Source organism: Crocuta crocuta, unplaced genomic scaffold (genome assembly GCF_008692635.1).
Source record: "Crocuta crocuta isolate KB4526 unplaced genomic scaffold, BGI_CrCroc_1.0 scaffold84, whole genome shotgun sequence".
Taxonomy (NCBI): domain Eukaryota; kingdom Metazoa; phylum Chordata; class Mammalia; order Carnivora; family Hyaenidae; genus Crocuta; species Crocuta crocuta.
Genome location: NW_027530213.1, coordinates 1,764,833 through 1,776,632, shown reverse-complemented (window position 1 = coordinate 1,776,632; position 11,800 = coordinate 1,764,833). Strand labels below are relative to the sequence as shown.

The 11,800-nt window shown below is 52.0% G+C and overlaps 1 long non-coding RNA gene across 1 annotated transcript; it reads left to right on the top strand.

The window, feature by feature from the left end:
- The first annotated feature begins 207 nt into the window (after nt 1-207).
- LOC144232562 (uncharacterized) lies at nt 208-1,646 on the top strand. The gene is made up of 3 exons (XR_013335447.1): nt 208-275; nt 1,339-1,460; nt 1,533-1,646. It is a non-coding gene; the product is annotated as an uncharacterized LOC144232562 (long non-coding RNA).
- Nucleotides 1,647-11,800: the final 10,154 nt, after the last annotated feature.

Here is an 11,800-nt window from a genome sequence, read left to right as displayed (position 1 = left end):
TGGGAAGTTACGGTTCTTTTCAGTTGCCCATCTTTGGCCAAAGTTGTGTTTTATTCTTTCTTGAGAAAAAAAAAATATTCCAAGAAGCAAAAAGGCATAGTTGAATTTTACTCTCTCGTATGGGGGCTGGGGGGGAATCAATGTGTCTTCCTCATTTTTTCCAAGAATGAATGACTAGAGCTTTCTCTCATTTTCTAGCAGTGGTGTGCTGGCAAACCAGCTCTCCGAGAGGAAACTCAAAATCCTTATTGGTAGCATTAGCCGATCTCCATGAGGTAATTATTTAATATTTATTTAATATTATTATCGTTGTCCACAACATGTATTATTCATCCAAAAATGTAAATAACCTTACAAGTATTGATAAAATACCAACTTAAAATACAGACAATAGGGCGCCTGGGGGGCTCAGTCAGTTAAATGTCTGACTTCGGCTCAGGTGGTGATCTCCTGGTTCATGAGTTCGAGCCCCACATTGGGCTCTGCACTGACAGCTCAGAGAGCCTGGAGCCTGCTTCAGATTCTGTGTCTCCCTCTCTCTCTGCCCCTCACCTGTTCATGCTCTCTCTCTCTCTCTCTCTCATTATAAAATAAACATTTAAATTTTTTTTAAAAAAAGAATCTTACTTAGCATTTAACAATAGGAAAAAATATGCAAAGATAAAGATCTCTAAAAATACATCAGTTTGGAAATTCTCTCCCATTCTGGGCACAACTTTTTTAAGGTAGCCGTAGCTTAAGAGAGTGTCCAGGCAGCCCAGCCAAGATGGTGCCGGGCATTGGAACCACGTGGTTTGGGGATGATGGAGAGGAACCCAGGGAAAGAGGAGATAAAGATAAACATGAAGTGCTTTATAAATCAAGCTCTTCCAAGAGGATTGTCCCTTGGGAGAGGAGTTGGGAGTGACCTTCTTTTTTCTAAAGCCGCAAACCAGGTCTGTCCCAGGCATTGGATCAGGAGTTTGCACTGGAGACAAGAATCTATTCTAAGCTACCCTAAGTTTCTAAGTAAGGGCAAAGTGTGAGTAAAAGAGTGTTCTCCTGGAGATGGTCATAATTTGCATACTTAGACGCCTGAGGGGGGCACTAAGAGTCAAAGTCAATGATAATAAATGGCCCTGGAGCTTCACAGACCACCTTAGACCTGCCTGCCACTCCAGGCACGAGAAGAACCAGTCGAGTCTACCAGAGATGGCTCGGAACAAATTTACCCCACTGCCAGGAAATGTCCTGCTAAATACTCGCTCTATTGAGCCACCCTCCACCAAAAATGAAAACGTGCAAAGATGATATTAACATTCTAAGGTGAATAATGGTTTCTTCTCTGGCCGTTGTTAGGGTCATCACAGATGTAAGAAGTTTCCAGAGCCCAGGAGACATTCCTCTACCTGCACTGGTCCATCTTCTGCCCACCCAACCACCTGCCTCCCAAGGCTTGCACTCAACCAGGGGCACAAATGGTAAGACCACAGACTCTTGACTCGGATCCACTGACACTGGATTTTCTCTCACAAACAACTATCACTTTGCAGGTGAAAACTGCAATCCACCGATTCACCGATGGGTACAACACGGCGCAGACCTCAGAATAAAACCTGAAGACCTTCCAGGTAAGGGTTTTTAGGCTCTCAAAGGCACTCTGAGCTTGAATCATGGCACAGGTGCTGGACGCTCCTCTGAACTGACCCTGAATTTGAGACACACCAGGCTGGCTTGGCCATGCAGTTGTATCCACGGGCCCCTCTCGCTCCCCGCCTGGTACCCTCCGTGTGTCGGGAGGCACAGCTCCCCCACGGAGGGCTGACGTTCCTGACCGGTGACTGCTGACAGTCAAGCTTGCCCATGGTGACCTCACCCCCAGCAAGGGAACTGACGTTGCAAAGGCCAAGCTTCGGGGCCTCGGGTGGGGCTTTCCCTGCTGACCCTTCTGCTGTGAGGTAGTGACTTTATTCTATTCCAGGCTTGAGCATTCAGCGAGTGTCTTATCTTCTCAAAGACCACAGACATGCTACCCTAAAGTTGGGGGAGCCCTGGGCTCCCTTACGAAAACAAGGAGTGAGTGACAAATGAAACCTCCCTGTGATCGTATTGAACAGCCTCCAAGGAACATAGTGGGAACCCATACAGAAAACCAGAAGATTCGCTATGCACACACGAGGGGACCCACAATCAGGCCACGGAGGGAAATAAACTGGCACCACATTTTGCCCCTGGACAAAGTCCCCCAGCTCTGAATTTGGGCCTCTGTAAATGGTCCCTCTGGCGACTTGCTCAGGAGAACAGTGACATGGGAATGAGCCCCCGGCCAACACTCATGGGCTATCGCTCAATGCAAATAGCACCCCTACCCCAGCACCCCACCAGGAGCAATGCATGCCAGGCTCTGGGGAGGGCGGAGAACTGTGCCAGGCTCATCAGGCTCTGGGGGAGAGAGGGCAGCTTGCTGGCAGCCTCACCCTGACTTTGTCCCCAGCTGGGGTGCGCTATGTGTGTCCCTGAGGATTCTAGAACCTCCGCCCTCAAGTCCCGGGAGCCCAGCATTGGGGCCGGCAATTTGGGTGCACGGCACCACTGCACGTGAATGGTGAGCCCTCACCCACAACAGCAAACCCCGGGGGCTTTCCCACCCACAACTGCCAGGTGGCCCATGTGGGAGACACGGGTCAGAAGAAAAGACAGGCCAGAAGCCTACTGTGACACCCTCCTGCAAACCTCACCCGCTCTTCCAAGCGTTCTTCCCCATCCTCAGAGAAGCTGAGACCTTGGGTCCCCAGGGACTAGCAGCCCAATCATGCCTTTGTTGTATTCTATCTTTTTTCTTTTTTTAACGTTTTATTTATTTCTAGGAGAGAGAGAGAGACAGCGTGAGCAGGGGAGGGTCAGAGAGAGAGGGAGTCACAGACTCTGAAACAGGTTCCAGGCTCTGGACTGGCAGTCACCACAGAGCCCGACGCGGGGCTTGAACCCACGAACCACAAGATCATGACCTAGGGGAAAGTCNGACTCTGAAACAGGTTCCAGGCTCTGGACTGGCAGTCACCACAGAGCCCAACGCGGGGCTTGAACCCACGAACCACAAGATCATGACCTAGGCGAAAGTTGGACGCTTAACCGACTAACCCACCCAGGCGCCCATATTCTTTTTTTAATGGGGTCTGGTTGCGAGGGTTCATTTCATGTGTCAACTTGGCTGGGCCACGGTGTCCAGCCGTGTGGTCCAACACCCGTCTGGATGTGGCTGTAAAGGTATGTTTTAGTTGTGAATAACAGTTAAATCGGTAGACTTTGAGTAAAGCAGCTCTCCCTCTGCAATGTGGGTGGGCCTCGCCAAATCAGTTGAAGGCCTTAAGCCAAAAAGACGGAGGTCCCGGGAGGAAGAGGGAACTGTGCTTCTAGGCTGCCTTTGGACTCCAGCCTCAGCATCATCTCGTCACTGGGTCTCCCGCCTCCTACCCGGCAGACTTCAGATGTGTAGATTTTTAGATAAAGAGATGGATGGCCCCGAGCGTTGCACCCCAGGTGCCTGGCCGGCCTCACAGGGGCTGCAGGGAGAAGTCCCTGGGTCCCCATGGCCCCCCTCACCTCTAGCATCTGCACCCCACAGGGCCAGGTGTCTGCTTGGCACCATCTGAAAATCTTGAGGGGCTCACTTGGCACGAACAAGGCCTGGGAACCATCTGCAAATTTCGGTTGACCACGCTGTCCCCCAGAGAGTCAGAACCTTCCAGAACCCTGGGCCTTGCACCGATCTGCCCAGTAGCTGGTGCTCCTTTCCGACGGCCAAGGGCAGCCCTGAGCAGGATGCAGAGGACCAGAGCGTCAGGCGCGTGCCGCGGCTCCACCCTTCCAGCCTCTGACGCTTCTCCTGGACCAGGAAGGCCTTCCTGCCCTGGGCCATTTACCATTTCTGGCTGATCTGAGAGGAAACAACCGCTCTCGGATTGCTGGGCCATAAAGCTTCGAATGTGTGAAGACTCGAGTGTCATACAAAACCCCAGCTCCGCCGGGCGTAACCCAGCGCAGGGCTCGTACCGGCCCTCCGAGGCGCCCCCTCCTCTGCTCCCTGGAGGCTCCTGGCTTCCGTCTGAAACCCCAGCAGCGGCCCCAGCTCCTTCCTGGGGCCTTGAATGCGCCAGTGCCCACCCCCTGCTGGCATGACCCAACAGATACAAAAGGATGTCCCTGGTGGTGCCCCCACCCCTGCCCAGGCCCCCTCCCCCTGGAGGGTGCCCTGACTCCTCTCCCCTCCCTCGGTCACCGCCACGAAATAGGGGAGACGCAGAAGCCTCTGCATCTCGGTGTCAGGCAGGTGGCACTCAACGACTTAAGTGTCTCTTAGGACACGAGAGGCCGTGATTGAGAGTCTCGATTTGTTCAAAAAGCTTTGAACCGTCCACACTAAGTGCAGAACCACAGGCCCACCAGGCTCCTCCTGAGAACCCACCTGCTGAGATAAATCCGCAATAGAAGAAGCTGGGGAGTTGAAGAGCCTCTTAGGGGCTGTCAGAACGGCCTGGGGTGCAGGGCGAGGGGCAGGTAGGAAAGCCAGCCGGGGGGTTCAATGGGGCTGGAAGGCGCTTTTGGCTTGTGGCCTGTCCTCTCCCCTGGAAGCATCCGGGCAGATCCCTCCCAGGCCCCCCGTTGCACTTGGCCGGCTCAGCTGAGGACCACAGCCTGTGCCGGGGATTCAGGGTTCTCAGGACACTGGAAATAGAAACAGCCACTGTGCACACCCTTGACCTTGGAGCCCAGAGCCCCAGGATCCCCATCATCCTCACCTCCGGGAGGGGCCTCCGTGCCCGGGCGGAGCTCCAGCAAAAGATGCACCTCCGAGGCTCTCCTCAGGGCCCTTCGCGGGAGGCTGCTTCCTTAAAAAGGGAAGTGCCTGAACCGAAGAGAGAAGGGGTGGGAGGGGGCGGGAGGGGGCGGGAGGAGAAGGGGCTAATGAGCCCTGTGCACGAGAATCCTCTACGTTCCTTAAGCTCACCCCCAAGGACCACAGTCAGCCTGGCCTTGTATCCAACCCCCGCCTGATGAGAGTAGTAAGGACGTAAGAATTAAGAAGATAACCTTCCAAGTCTCCCCAAAGAAAAAGCGGATCACCTACCGGATTTGCTCACTCGAGATGCCTTAACAATGTACCACAAATTGGATGGCTTAAAGCAACAGAACTTTCTTCTCTCATTGTTCTAGAAGCCCAAGAGCAGAAGGTAAGCACCCCGCCCCACCAGCTTCTGGGGGTTTGCCCCCATCTTTAGCATCCCTTGGCTTAAGGACACATCACTCACTCTGGCTGTGCCTCTGTCCTCCCCTGGCACCTCCTCTCTGTATGTCTGAGTCTCATCTNCACTTAACCAACTGAGCCACCCAGGTGCCCCTCATCTCTTTTTCTGATAAAGACCCCATCACATTAGATTAAGGACACCCCTTACCCCAGTCTGACCTCATTTAACTAATCACATCTGCATAGATCTATTTGTAAATAAAGTCGCATTCACAGCTACCAGGGACTGGGGCCTGAACATATCTTTTTAGGGGGACACAGATCAACCCACAATACCTACAAAAAGACAAAAGTAAGGTTTTTATTGGCGCTTTCAATGGTAATGAATGAAAGAAAACAGTAGAGTAATAGTTTAAATGTTGTGAAGGGAAAGCATGTATAACCTAAAACATACACCTAATTAAATGAGTGCTTGACACAAGAAAGTAACATTATTCTTGTACAAACACCGTTTCAAAGAGTTTATTCCACAAAAGCCTTCTTTGAGAAAATTCCTGAAGGGTTTACTCTGGCAGGGAGAAAAAAATGAATGCAGAAGAAAGCAGAAAGATCTAATAAGTAGGGATCAGTATAGAATTTTGGAAAAGAAAAAACATGTCAAAATTAGCAGTGAGTCCAAAATCCTGGATTCTCGAGCCTCAGGTCAAGTTCCCCGAAGCAGAGCCTGAGACAGGGTTCTTGTAAAGGGCGTTTACGGAGCAGCTCAGGGAGGGAGCGTGAGGGAGGGAGACCAGGAATCCAGCTCCAACCACCGTCTGTCACCGGCCAAAGGCTGCCTGGGATGGCGACAGCGTGGGACCGCTGAGGACTCTGGGTGCCGAGGAGGGCGTGCTCCCCACCTGTGATCCAGGGGGGATCAGATCGGTCCCAGTGCCACCTGTCCTCACCCCCAAGGAGGACCCGAGGGACAGGCCACCAAGGGCGGGCACATGAGGAGGGCAACAACATTCCTGGAGCACCTCCTAAGATGTGATTTTTGTTGCTGTCTTGTGTTTTTTTAATTTTTTAAATGTCTACTCACTTTTGAGAGACAGAGACAGAGTGCAAGCGGGGGAGGGGCAGAGAGAGAGGGAGACACAGAATCCGAAGCAGCTCCAGGTTCTGAGCCAGCTGTCAGCGCAGAGCCCGACACGGGGCTCCAACCCACACACTGCGAGATTATGACCTGAGCCGAAGTCGGACGCTCAACCGACTGAGCCACCCAGGCGCCCCAGACGTGATTGTTTTTTAACTGAAGACTTAAAAATATTCATGCTCTTAGACTCAACAACTCCACTGCCAGAAACAGAGACGTGCTCAAAGATTTCTGTGTACAGAATTCCATCGTCACATCATCTAGAACCTAAAAATGAAACCAGCCTAGGGGAGCCCGGATGGCTGAGTTGGTTAAGCGTCTGACTGTTGATTTCTGCTCATGATCTCACGTTTTGTGAGTTCGAGCCCCGAGTCGGGCTCTGCACTAACAGTGCGGAGGCTGCTTGGGATTCTCTCTCTCCCTCCCTCCCTCTCTGCCCTTCCCCTGCTCACACATGATCTCTCTCTCTCTCTCAAATAAATAAAAATTTTAAAAAATTGAAACTGCCTTTGTATCCAACAGCAGGAGCTCACTGAGATCAGCAACTCGAGCATGGGGGGAGGGGGAAGGCAGCCTTGCCTCCAAAGTCATGGAGTCCATCCCGGGCTCAGTGTCCAGCAGGCCCCCTCTGACAGCCCTGGGAGTGTCCTCATCAGTAAAACAGAGACAAAAACAGCACCCTCTAGCTCCAGCGCTCTCGCTCCCGTAAGTGTGGCCACAGAACCCGGACAGGATTCCCCGCTGGGGTGGGAAGGCTCAGGAAACCAGACGGCAGCAGGTGGGCAGCCAGAGAGGAAGGTCGATGCCTGGCGGCCCACCGAACAGGTGCGAAGTTTACCATTTCCTTTGCCCACGTGTGGCTTGAACCCGACAGCCCCAAACACAGAAGGGGCCGGCAGTGTGGACAGGCAGAGCTGGGGGAGCGCGGAAGGGGGCTGCTAATACTTAGAGCGGGAGAGAGCTCTGTGGGGCTTTGCCCTTCTTTGTCCCTACTTGTGGGCGGTCCCCAAGCAATTCCGTGTCATGTCGTGACTGTGGCAGGGCTGCAGGGGTCTGCTCTGGGGGGTGGGGAGCTGAAAGACACCCCCCCACCTCAGAGCTTTGCAGAGGCCATTCCCCTGCCTGCAGCACCCCTCCTGATGTCCCATTGAAACCCCCGTGCACATTCCGGAGCTGATGTGCTGTACTGGAGAGGACTTCCCGGCCATCCTGTCCCAAAGCAAAGTCACCACCCCACTCCTGTCCACCCAAACACTCTTGGTCCTGGAGGAGCTCAGAGTCACCTGGGGGCTTTCCCTCGGCTGGTCCCAGATGGCAGCCAGTGTTTCCAAATCTCCCCAGATGTTTCCAATTCAGGCTGCAAACTCCACTCCCTCCCCCCACGCCTCTGGGCATCTATCACTGGCTTCCTTAGCGTCCCCTCGCTTGCTTGTCCATTATCTGTTCTTTCCTCCCCAAGGTGAGGTCCTTGGAGGCAAGGAACCCTGTCCATCAGGCCCTCCCTGCAGCCCCACGGCTTGAAGCAGTCTGGGAGCTCACAGAAACCCAAGTCTGATGAATACATACAGGGATTGTTGGGATTTTTAAATAAGCATTCATTGCTTTCAAGATACAAAGTGATTCCATTCTTTCTCATTGCCATGTAGTATTCCATCACATAGATAAACCACATCTTCTTGATCCATTCGTCCGTTGATGGGCACTTAGGCTCTTTCCATGTTTTGGCTAACATGGATGGACCTTGAGGGTGTTATGCTCAGCAAAGTAAGTCAGGCAGAGAAGGACAAATNAAAAAAGTACAATGCAAAGTTACTAAAATAACAGTCATTATGCTGTTTAAAAAATTACAAAATTTAAAAATTAAAAGAAAAACAAAGTGATTCAAAATAAAATATTTTTAATATTTATTTTGGGAGCGAGCACAAGCGGAGGAGAGGCAGAGAGAGGGGGACAGAGGATCTGAAGCCAGCTCTGTGCTGACAGGCTGACAACAGTGAGTCCAACATGGGGCTCAAACTCACGAACTTTGAGATCATGACCAGAGCCAAAGTCGGAAGCTCAACTGACTGAGCCACCCACATGCCCCCCAAAATAAAAATTTTCACCTCATAAGCTAGGAACAGCAATTAAAATAATAAAACCCAATACTACGGGGTTAAGGAAACGAACCGAGCTCCGCATTCTAGGTGGCGCTAGCAAGGAAACCTTCATGAAGGTATCTGTACCCTTTGCCAGGACTCCAGTGAATAACCGGAAGGGGGGACGTCGGTGGGTCCGAGGCCCGGCCAGCGGCACTGTCAGGCAGTGGACCATCACGATGGACACACAACGTGACACGCTTTCCAAAACCCACAGAAAGTTCAACACAAAGAGTGAACCCTACTGAACACTGGGAACTTGGGTTAATAATCACGTATCGAGGGGCGCCTGGGTGGCTCAGTCGGTTAAGCATCGGACTCTCTCACTCTCCCTCTCTCCCCGTCTCACAATAAAATTTAGAAAGATAAAATTAGACTCCTGTATCAGTATCAGCTCATCAACTGTAACAGATGCAGCACACGCCTGCAAGATGTTAGTGAAGGGGGAACAGTTTGGGGAGAGCCAAAAGGCATATGGGAACTCTGGAAGTTCTCACTTTCCCGTGAAGTTAAAACTACTCTAAAAAAATAACATCCACGGGGGCGCCTGGGTGACTCAGTCGGTTAAGCGTCTGACTTCAGCTCAGGTCATGATCTTGGTGTTTGTGAGTTCAAGCCCCATGTCGGGCTCTGTGCTGACGGCCCGGAGCCTGCTTGGGATTCTCTCTCTCCCTCTCTACCCTTCCCCTACTCTATCTCTCTCCCCAAAAATATTTTTTTAATAACATCAACTAAGGATAACAAAAAACTTGTACCCCACAGCACCCTGGCCAGCTCAAAGCAGCTTAAAGACCGAGCAACAGAGAAACCATGCGTGCAGCATGGAGAGGGCACAGCAATGGTGGCTTTGCAGAAAATGTGGCCAGTTTCTCATCTGCGCAGACTGATTTGAGAGTAGCCTCCAAATCTCCGAGGAAGGTGGACGAAGTGGAGAAAGGGAGGCGCCTTGCCGGCCCCCAAAAGCCTTGGGGCTCAGACCAGCTGGGGTGTCCGAGTCCATGAGCTCTTTCTGGGAGAGGTAAATAAATTAGGAGTCAAGGAGAAAAATCTAACCACCACCACAAGAGGCTCTGAAGTCAGAGAGTGTGGTTGGTAAGAGTTGAATGTCTGTTGGCTGGTTGGTTGAGTTTTATGAAACTGGTCCTGTTGATCATGGTCATCTTTTTTTTTTTTAACTTTTCATTTTTTTTAATTTTTATGTATTTATGGGAGAGAGCGCGCAAGCAGGAGAGGGGTAGAAAGAGGGAGCCAGGGGAATCCCAAGGAGAGGTTCCAAGCAGTGAGCTCAGAGCCCAATGCGGGTTTGAACTCACCAACCATGAGGCCACAACTTGAGCTGAAATCAGGAGTTGGCTGCTTAACTGACTGAGCCACCCAGACCCCCCAATCATGGTCTTCATTTAAAGAGACCCAAAGCTCAGGGTCTTGGAAGGCACTCTTTTGGGTGCTCACATGCCCTGACTCCCCAGAAACTTCTCTGCCACCTTCTTCGCCAAGCGCATCCTGGCTGCCCGGCCTGCAGACCCAGGGTCAGGATTTGAACTCACACATGGGCGCAGTACGGCCCCCTCTCGGCCCGTCTCCCCTCCGGGCCCCGCACCACTGCACCTGCAGACTTAGATGAATGTTGGATGATGACAAGAGTTTGCCGGTCAGCAAGGCTTGTTAAAAATGACTCAGCGCCCAGCGGGGAGCTGCCTCATGACTCAGACGTGCCTGGCTCTCCCAGCAGATCACCTCGGCAGGCAGTGTGGGTTTCCTTGGAAAATCCAAAGGAGCTGAGGATGTGTGGCTCCCGGCACTGGCCTTGTGGCTGGGTCCCCTCACCCCCGAGCAATCCCCAAGGGTCACCATCCTCTTCACCTTGAACTAGAGGTCTTGGCGGCTTGGGCAGTTCACTGAGCTCCTAGGGCCACAGGCTTCCTCTATGCAGGGACACCCAGACCCATGCCACAATCTGAGAGGCTACCAGGGACCATCAATCCCGTCAGAGATGATGACGGGAAGCCAAGAAGGGCTGGGGGGCGGCCCTGCCTCCCCTTCCCCCCGAGCAGGGGGTCTCACTATAGATACAAAGAGACGCTCCTCCTCTGAGACTCTTACACGGTTCATTTTAAGAAAATGGAACCGGGGCGCCTGGGTGGCTTAGTTGGTTAAGCGTCCGACTTTCGCTTAGGTCATGATCTCGCTGTTCGTGGGTTCGAGCCCCGCGTCGGGCTCTGTGCTGACTGCCAGCTCAGAGCCTGGAGCCTGTTTCAGTCTGTGACTCCCTCTCTCTCTGACCCTCCCCTGCTCACGTTGTCTCTCTCTCTCTCCTAGAAATAAAATTAAAAAAAAAAAAAAGAAAGAAAATGGAACCAACTTGTTTCTGTCAAACGGAGCCCATGTGGACATCTCTCCACGGACTCCCAGTAGCCAATCCGTCAAAATTAATGATATCAGAGGAACAGAAGACTCGCCCATACTTCAGCCAAAGGATCTCATGCAATCCAAGAGCTGCGTGGAAGGCTCAACCAGCAATGCTTCTGGGCTCACGGTCTGCAAAGAAGGAGGGGGGTGCAGCTGGAGGATAGGAAGCCTCCTCCCCAGCCTTACTGGCAATGACTGCTCCCCCCACCCCCCGTGGTTCCCAGAAAATGGCATCAGATTTTTTTAAACACACATACACAGCACACACACGCGCACACGCAGCCTGTGTTCCATAAAGAGAGGGCCCAGCTCAATGCCTGCTCGTCCACATCCGGCGTGGGGGGGGGCAGGGGGAGGGGGAGAGGAGGCCAGGCCCCTGCCCCCCACAGTCTGGCCTTCATCCTGCCGGGAAACAACAGAAAATGCTACAATGGAAACTCTAATTAAGGGAATTTGACCTTTTGTTCCTCAAATAATTTAGGGGTAAAAATCCTTGCTGATTCTTTTTCTGAGTGTAGTTACCATATATTCCCATTCAAAAAAAAATCACCAACAAAGGAAAAGGAGACAATGTTACAAAGAAACAATTCCATTTTCAAGGTGGGGGGGCTGCCCAAATCTGTAAATAGCCACAGATTCAATGCCAAGGAGACCAGCGTGTGTGTGTGTATGTGTGCGTGTCCTGCAGGCAAACTGTCTTCTAAGAGATTTTGACACACTTTCTTTTTTAGTTAAAAAAAATTTTTTTATGTTTAATTAAAAAGAGAGAGCGCGCAAACAGGGGAGGGTCAGAGAGATAGGGAGACACAGAATCCGAAGCAGGCTCCAGGCTCTGAGCTGTCAGCACAGAGCCCAACGCGGGGCCTGAACCCACCGCCCATGAGATCATGACCT